This window comes from Pinus tabuliformis, chromosome 6, assembly GCF_031772625.1.
Source record: "Pinus tabuliformis cultivar Carrire ecotype Pingquan chromosome 6, CPIR1, whole genome shotgun sequence".
Lineage (NCBI taxonomy): Eukaryota > Viridiplantae > Streptophyta > Pinopsida > Pinales > Pinaceae > Pinus > Pinus tabuliformis.
This window is the reverse complement of record NC_142292.1, coordinates 814642729-814651493: the sequence shown is the minus strand read 5'-3', so window position 1 is coordinate 814651493 and position 8765 is coordinate 814642729. Positions and strand designations below refer to the sequence as shown.

The window sequence follows — 8765 nt, the reverse complement described above, 5'->3', positions numbered from 1 at the left end:
GTAGAGCGCCATATGAGTTTATGAAGCCGAACACTGATTTTTAATTGGATTGTAAGTTATTTCTCACCACAGATGTCATTGCTTCGATCAACTTTAATTTTCTTGCTAGCACGCCTTCCGTTTAGTGAAATGTGAATCATTGAGCAGGAGGTGCAAGCTTTACAGAGCAATAGGTGCAATCTTTCTAGCCTGCACATTTGTCAAGTTCTTGGGCCATTTCGCTGCCTAAATTTTCCACTCACAATGGATTCTACCACGCCCTTCCCCGCTGAGAATTTGAGCACTATCACCACCAAAGAGGTCAAGCACCATGTGGTGATGCTCCCCCTTCATGGCTCAGGGCCATATTATTCCCTTCCTATAGCTTGCCAAGCTTCTTGCCAAAAGAACTGGATTTGCCATCACCATTGCCAATACACCTCTCAACATCCGAAGCCTGCGAACCAAGATCAAATCTGCTAGCCCCGGTCTGGATATCTGCCTAGCAGAGCTGCACTTCTCCAGTGACACTCACAATCTTCCTCCTCACACCGAAAACATGGACTCCATCCATAAACATCTTTACCTTTGTTTCTTGGAAGCCTCAGAGCACCTAGAACCCCATTTCAAGCACCTCATTCGCCACATCACTCAAGAAGACGATGGGCGCCTGCCGCTATGCATCATCAGGGACATGTTCTTGGGATGGAAGTTGGACGTAGGGAACAGGTTGGTAATACCAAGAATCCAGTTATGCACTTCTGGGGCTTACGACACCTCCGTCTATTACTCCCTCTGCACTCATCTACCTCACACGAAGACTGACGTCGAGGAGTTTGTTCTGCCCGACATGCCTCATGTTACACTGGATCAATCTCAGCTCCCTCTATACTGAAAAAGGGCCACAGGATCCGATGCCTGGATCTTGTTCATGAATCGCCATATATCTCGCAACGTGTGTAGTTGGGGGTTAATCTGTAATATGTTCGAAGAGCTTGAGCATAGCAGTCTCTGACACATGAGAAAATCCACTGGCAGGCCGGTTTGGGTGGTTGGACCGATCCTACCCTCTTCATTTCTCTCTTCCTCTTCTTCAAATACAATTGTTGAGTCAGAATTTCTACTGCAAGGCAAGCAAGCAGAGGCAGAATATGCAAGGGCATCTTTGCTATGGCTCGATTTCCAGGCGCCCTCCTTTGTGCTCTATGTTTCCTTTGGAACCCAAAATTCGATATCATTGTCACACATGAAGGATTTGGCTCTGGGGTTGGAATCAAGTCAACAACCTTTCATTTGGGTCGTTAGGCCACCGTTGGAGGTCCCATTTATTTCAGAGTTCTCGGCTGAGTTTCTACCAGAGGGATTCGAAGAGCGAGTGAAGGAAAAGAAGCGAGGATTGCTTATCAAAAAGTGGGTGTCTTAGCTACTGATCCTATCACATTCTTCTACTGGAGGATTCCTTAGTCATTGTGGCTGGAATTCAATGCTGGAAAACCTGAGCCGAGGGGTTCTTATGGATTTTTACGTTGTTTGTATAATCTGTATGGACGTCATAGTACATGAATCTTTTGTTGAATCATAGAGAGGAGTTTAAATTATTTATTGTTGTTGGTCACAGGTCAAAAAATTGCAAAGAGATAAAAGGTTAGATGTCATTGTAGACAGGAACCTCAGGCAGAATTATAATCCAATGGAAGTTGAAGCTATAATCCAGGTTGCATTATTATGTACACAAACCTCACTTGAGGAATGGCCAAAGATGACAGAAGTTGTACGCATGTTGGAAGGAGAGGGCCTAGCAGAATGCTGGGAGGAATGGCAGCAACAAGAAGTGATTCGTCAATGAGAATATGCAATGATGCCTAGAAGGTTTGAGTGGGCTGAGGATTCTACATATAACCAAGAAGTCATTGAGCTGTCTGAGGCAAGATGATGTTGATTTTTCAGTTGTAAGGAACACTTCTTATTTTAAGTAGATAATGCCTTTGTATCTAAATTTCTAAAAGTGACTCATTGAGAGCATAATCTTGTCTCATTTTGTTCTTGTTGAGTGTTTTATCACTATGACAAAACTCCTATGAAATGTAAGGTTACTATACTTCCATTTCCTTGATATGAATGTTTACCCTGGCTGATGTTCAAAATGTATTTTTGCTTACCTAGCATTTAGTACTTACCAAGTAAACTTATGTTACTCCAAAGTTACTTGGGGGATTTGTAATAGCACGAAGATATGGATGGGTTTTAACTCTTTAACCAATTCATCATGCATTGAAGGGAAGTCTCTGTTTTATATATATATATATATATATATACTATTCCAAATCTTCAAGGCATATATCTTTGTTTCCTATTTACATTAATTAAGAAATATCAATTCTGATTTAACATTATCTTTCCTCAGATTTGCAGGGATGCTTCTTTCGTAGATTCTGTTAGTCCATAACTAAATTGATTACTTGACCTTTCACCATGGCTTCATCAATGTAAGTTTTGATATAAGTTTTGATTAATGTCAGTGTGAATGCCAATACCGATGCCAATCCAGCCGCCAATGCCTCTTCCATTGTTAGATTCTAAAGGGTACACCTCATCCTTGAATCCTTTCTTGCTCACTGAATTATTCAATGTGATTATTTTGTTTTGTATCTGTCAATGAATGAGCAGAATTTTGATCAATAGCGAACTCATTTTATGAGGTTTTCTTTTACTTTATATTTATCATGCAAATCAATGTAACTAAGGTAGGCACTTCATACATCTTGCTAGATGTATTCCAGTAATCCCGGCCACATGCAAAGGAAAAGCAAGTGGTCCGACAGGCCGAGGTTTAGAGGAATATAAAGGGAGCATCATCAACTTTCAACTCAAAGGAGGAGACCATCATCGTTGAGACACGCAAATGCACCTCGACTTCGCAGGTAATGACCACTCCCATGCCTAGAGTGTTGCAGACACATATTCTAGATAACTCTACACAGAAACGTGTTTGAGAGCCATGGACGATGCCCTCATACAGGCCCAAAAACTCATCGATATCGTCAAGCAACAACGAAGGCATTGTTTTGGTTGGTTCAGTTCCTAGAAAATTTAGAGAATGGAAGACAACATTCAACGACCACTTTCAATGACTTAAATATGACCTTCAAATTCTTGTCGATGTGGAGCAGATTGTGCCTACTACAGCGTTTGAGCCAAAGCCAATCCTTTGTCAACCTGTCCCAGTCGTTGGCTTCATTGGCTTCCATATGAAATTTGATCAAGGGCAACTGCAAAAATGGCTTACCCAGCCTACTTATCCAGTGGTTGATGTGTGGGGTTCGAAAAACGTCCCTCCTCCAACTCATCTTTAACCATTTCGAGTAAGTGGTATCTTTGACGATGTCATCTTGGTTACTGTTTTGCACGATTTTAAGATTGGAAATTTGCTGAATTCCATCGCTAAGGCACTGGATTTGAAAAATGATGAAAGCTTCGAAAATGATCTACTGAAGATGGCATTATGCTCATTCAAAAAAATGTTTGTCTCTTTCATTCAAGTTGTCTAGGAAAATGATGATGCACTTTTAGATGTTCTGTTAGCATATGTTTCTATTGAATTTATGTTTTGTTAGCATCTGTTGCTCTTGAACTCATTCAAAAAATTGTTTGCCTCCTTCGATTCAAGTTGTCTAGGCAAATGATGATGTACTACTAGATGTTTTGTTAGCATTTGTTACTCTTGAATTTATGCCTTACGGCATTTCCATTGCGACATCTGGTGCAATTGCTAGTTTAAATCTTTCCTATAACATTGATATATCACTATCACATTTATCCTCCTATTTCTCCTATTTTTGGGATAAAATAAAAATAAATCTTTCATATAATAGTGATATATCACTCTCACATTTATCCTCCTATTTCTAGGATAAAATAAAATTAAATATAATTATATGTGATATAATAATAATGCAAACAATATTAATATCAATTATTATGTAATTAATTTTTTTAATTTTTTTTTATATTTTAATGAAAATATAAATAAAATAATAAAATATTTTCTTTTATTAATTATATTTAAATTTAATTGACTATAATTAATTCCTCTAATTTAAATCTTTTCTATAACATTTGATATATCACTATCACATTTATCCTCTTATTTTTGGGATAAAATAAGAATAAATCTTTCATATAACATTGATGTATCACTCTCACATTTATCCTCCTATTTCTGGGATAAAATAAAAATAAAAATAATTATATGTGATAAAACATTTGTTTTGGGTTTTATAATGCAAACAACATTAATATCCATTATTATGTAATTTTTTTTAATTTTCTTTTTGTTAATTATATTTAAATTTAATTTGTTATAATTAATTCATTTAACATTTGATATATCACTTCTCCATCGTGTGTGTTAATACATGCTTGACGTTATTGAAATGATGGATCGCTTCCGAACCTCAAGCCAATTCGTTGGCCATGCGGCTCCGTGTAAGGAATGGTACATTTCGTTAAATATTCAAGTGCAGCGAACAATCACAGTATTTGGGTGTGGCTACTCCTCGGTGTGTACATTCATTATGGTGATGTATTCCTCTCACCTCCGTCACTTTTGGCTCAAGCGCAGTCATGTGGATTATAGGTAGCAATGTCAATTTTCATTTTAGCATACCTGCATTCCTTGGTTGGACCCACAGTGGGCATGTGTTGGCTCTATCGGGCGTGAAGGATTTCTGTGGCTTTCCATTTGCTGTTGGGTTCCCTTATTCCAACCGAATTCTCTTTGGTCCTTTGGGGATCAAGTCGCCCTACTCGTATTATGATGTTCATTCGTTTATATCACATGCTCTCATGTCCAATTTCGATGCGAAGGCTTCCTTAATGGACTTTTATCTCATGGTGGCCTCTGTACTTGGTTGAGTGATTCATGCAGCCAATTGATAGCTTTTGTGTTTGATACTGGTTCGCTTCTCAATGTTTGATTCCTTAGTTGGCTCCTCTGTGTCTGGTGCTGGTTTGATTCTCAGTATCTACTTTACATTGCAAGGGATTGGTTGGTGGTTAGTGGCATCAGGCAATCGAGTAGTAGAGACTTGTGGTTCTAACAAGGATCACCTTTGTCATGCTCCTATCCTGGTGGTAGATTTTCAACCGCACATAGGCAGGTGCGGCACCACTACCCAATTTATTTTCACCAATACTCTCGAGTACGGACTACACCTAACATTCAACACTTAGAATATTTTTCAACTTTTACTAAGCATTTGTCTTTTTAACACAGCGGAAATACATTCATCATCATCATTTATAAACATATGCATAGCGGATACAATCTTTAATGGCAAGGGCATCTCCTTGGTTAGAATCTGCCCAAACAATGATAATAATAATCTTTTTACAAGTATTTACATATACAGGTTTTGCAGGGGAAACTCCAAGTTCACCTTTACAATTCTGTCCAAGTCCAACAATTTAGCTTGCATCATTCAGCAGTGTTGAATTGTCGTTCAGGGCAGCCCACGATGTTCATGCAGCTTTCCCTTGGGCAAGATCGCCCACCCCTGTCAGGTCAAGTCGCCCGCAGCTCGTCGGGTAGAGGCGCCCACCCGGGTCACCCTCCGCAATCATTTGTCACACAATCGGTTCTCCGCGGCTCGTTGAGCACTTCGTTCACGGCTTGTCGCACCTCTGGCGCCTGTGTGCAACTCGTCCTCAGCTCTCGACACTCATCCACACCTTCAGACCCGTCGCATTGTAGTCCAACCATCGCAACTCGTCATTTCGGGCAGGGTCACTCTAAGTGCAGATGTGCCCCAGCGTTCAGCGATTCGCCCGTCGGGCTGACGTGCCCCACTATGCAGGGATGCCCTCAGCGGTTTTCCCATCGGGCAGACGTGCCCCACCTGTGACCTGCCAAATCCGAAACTCGTTTTCTGTCTTCCTCGGCTCAACACTACAGTCCACAACCCGCATACATGTCGCCATTCATCGTTCTCCCTTCCTTAGCTCATCCACCCTTCACTTTAGAACTCGCCTTGGATGTTTGGACTTTATTGGATGCCTTCTTCCTCAAATGTGTTTGCATATATATACACACTCCTCAAGGATGAAGGTGGGTCATCTTCCCCAAGTCAACCTCTCAATTTAGTCATCGCACCATAAATTAGGGCAGCTTGCCCCCATACATTGGCTCGTCTGGTCCACTTACCCAACCATGCACCATATAAGCTTGCCATCTCAATTTTCCATACTTAGCCATTTTTCGACTCTCGAGTTGGCTCGTCGCAACTCGTGTCTCGAGCACATTTAATCAACCGCCCAACTCATCACACACCAACTCGTCCCAACATCGCAACTTTCGTCACATGTGACTCGGGCATATTTAACCGACTACCCGACTCGTTTCACCCAATGACTCGTCGCCTTTAACCGAAGATGTCTGCACCCCACCGTCTCACATCACACATGCTCAGCTCGTGGGCGTGACATACTCCCCCACTTTAAATGGTTGTCATCCTCAACAACACCATCATACAACATTGCAAAGTGTCACTAGCTCCAACATCCAAAATTTTCATGCTTCCTACCCCTGCTCTTCCATTGCATAAACCATCAAGGTCCATGACTCCATCAAGAGGAAAGTCTCCTCAATCCATGATCATCAACCACATCCGTCACAATCCACATGTTGCTCCACCGTGGAAGGTTGGTCCCTCCAACTCAAGCTACATGCTCACTGCAACATATCGTGTCGATCTCCATCATGTATCGTCATCATGTGCACCGTTGCCATGATACTCCAACACAACTCAAAAATCTCTCAGTACATTGTCGACCTCCATGACTCGAACTAGTCGGGTAATCAATCCAACTGTCACGCTCAAATCAGGAATATGCACCTCCTCATGCCATCATTGGTCATTTCTCTCAGCATCTTGACACAGCATTAAATCGATCAAGAATACATCCCATCTCCATCAAAATGTATGTAGGCCATGTCTAGTTCCATGAAGTAATCTCCATCTCATCCGTAACATGTTGTCCATGATGTTACTGTCAATGTGTTGCATGTCAATAAGTGGCATCTATCCCAAAATCATCATCCATATGTGTGTAAGATCTGTCTCCTCAAAATTAAGAGATCCTCTCATCATACCGACTCTCAATGTGCCACATCCATGTCCATGAAGCAACCTCCATCACATTTGTAATATGCCATAACTCAAGTCTACCAAAGAAGCAAGTCTATACGTGTCTCATCATCCATGTGCTGCCCATGGTCATAAACCAATCAGCCTCCACATATCAAAAGTGCTTAAGTCTCGGCTCAACCCATGCCAAAGTGTTATCACCAAGGCATCATCATCGCTACAACTCCATCAACTCCAAAGTGTCTCATCTCAATCATCCCCATCAAGTTGCTCCCCCTGAACACACCCGAAAATGTGCTCAAAAGTATGCACCCCATACTGCATCAAAGTCAGGTACATCACTGACCTCAACTCCTCAATGCATCAGATCCTCCAAGACCACTATAACGCGAAGTCTCCAATGGCTGCAACTACCTCAAGTCATCATGAACTCATATGAATCATCTCCATCCAACATCTCGAAAATCATACATGTCTCAGTCTCAAAGGTCCCTGCAAGATGCCTCTACTCTCCATGTAGTAGGAATTCTCTCATAGACTGCTCACAAATCCAATAAGTCCATGGCCTTGTTGTACAAGAGTGCACAACATCTCCATTGGCTCATAAGTAAAATGTCTTCATGTCGCATCAACGAATCCACCTGTGTAACATCACTGCCTTGGCACTCCACATTGGATGCCCATAAGTGACATCTCTACAAGTGCTCCCACATAATGTCCCTGCATAGTGTCTACCATGCATCAGGGGAATTTTTATGTCTAAAATGGATATCCTAAGGAAATTATAAAATAATAGTGGAAATAATCAAATAAGATTAGATTACATCATCAAATTTTAGAGGGTAAAAATAAAAAACTAATTTTTCAACTTATCTTCTTATGTGTTTACTCAAATTTTGAGTGGAAACACTCGTTGGATGCAGAATTTGATTCCTCATCCAAGGAGTACCCATGTTGGATACTTTCGATGGATCTTGCTACATGATTGCAATCACATTTGTCATGTATTTCTCATTTTTTATGTAGCAGGGTCCATCGAAAGTATGCAACATGGGTACTCCTTGGATGAGGAATTAAATTTTTCATCCGACGAGTAATCCCGCCCAAAATTTGAGTAAACACTTAGGGAGATAAGTTCCAAATATGAGTTGAAAAAGTAGTTTTATTATTTTATGATTTTTTATTATTTTTACTTTTTACTCCAAAAATGGTGAATCATCCCCCATGGTTGACATCACCAACTTGAATTTTATTGGTTCTTATAAAGTTTATTTTGTTTGTACATTTTTCTTAGGAGGCCCATTTTAGACCTTAAAATTCCATTAATGCTCCACCTATCCAACTCGATGTCCATGACTCAAGTTGCCCATGTTGTCCAACTAAGTAGACCCATCACAACATCATTCTTCTCATCCTAGTCCTCAATCAAGTTTAGTGCCCTCGATCACTCAAACCATACATATCACTGTCATATCGCACAATTTCCTTCCATCATTTCTCCCCCACTAGAGGTCCACCAAGACTACCTCTTGGTCTCAGCCATGAAGAAGTCCACCCAAGTATCATCAAGACTCAAGTGTGTGCCCTTTCTCCAATCTGTCCATGAGTCATGTCAGGCACTTAGCCAATTCTCCATATGGT

The 8765-nt window shown here is 40.8% G+C and overlaps 1 pseudogene; it reads left to right on the top strand.

Annotated features, from left to right (window-relative positions):
* The first annotated feature begins 243 nt into the window (after positions 1–243).
* On the top strand, positions 244–1561 carry LOC149261291 (crocetin glucosyltransferase 3-like; annotated as a pseudogene).
* The last annotated feature ends 7204 nt before the right edge of the window (positions 1562–8765 follow it).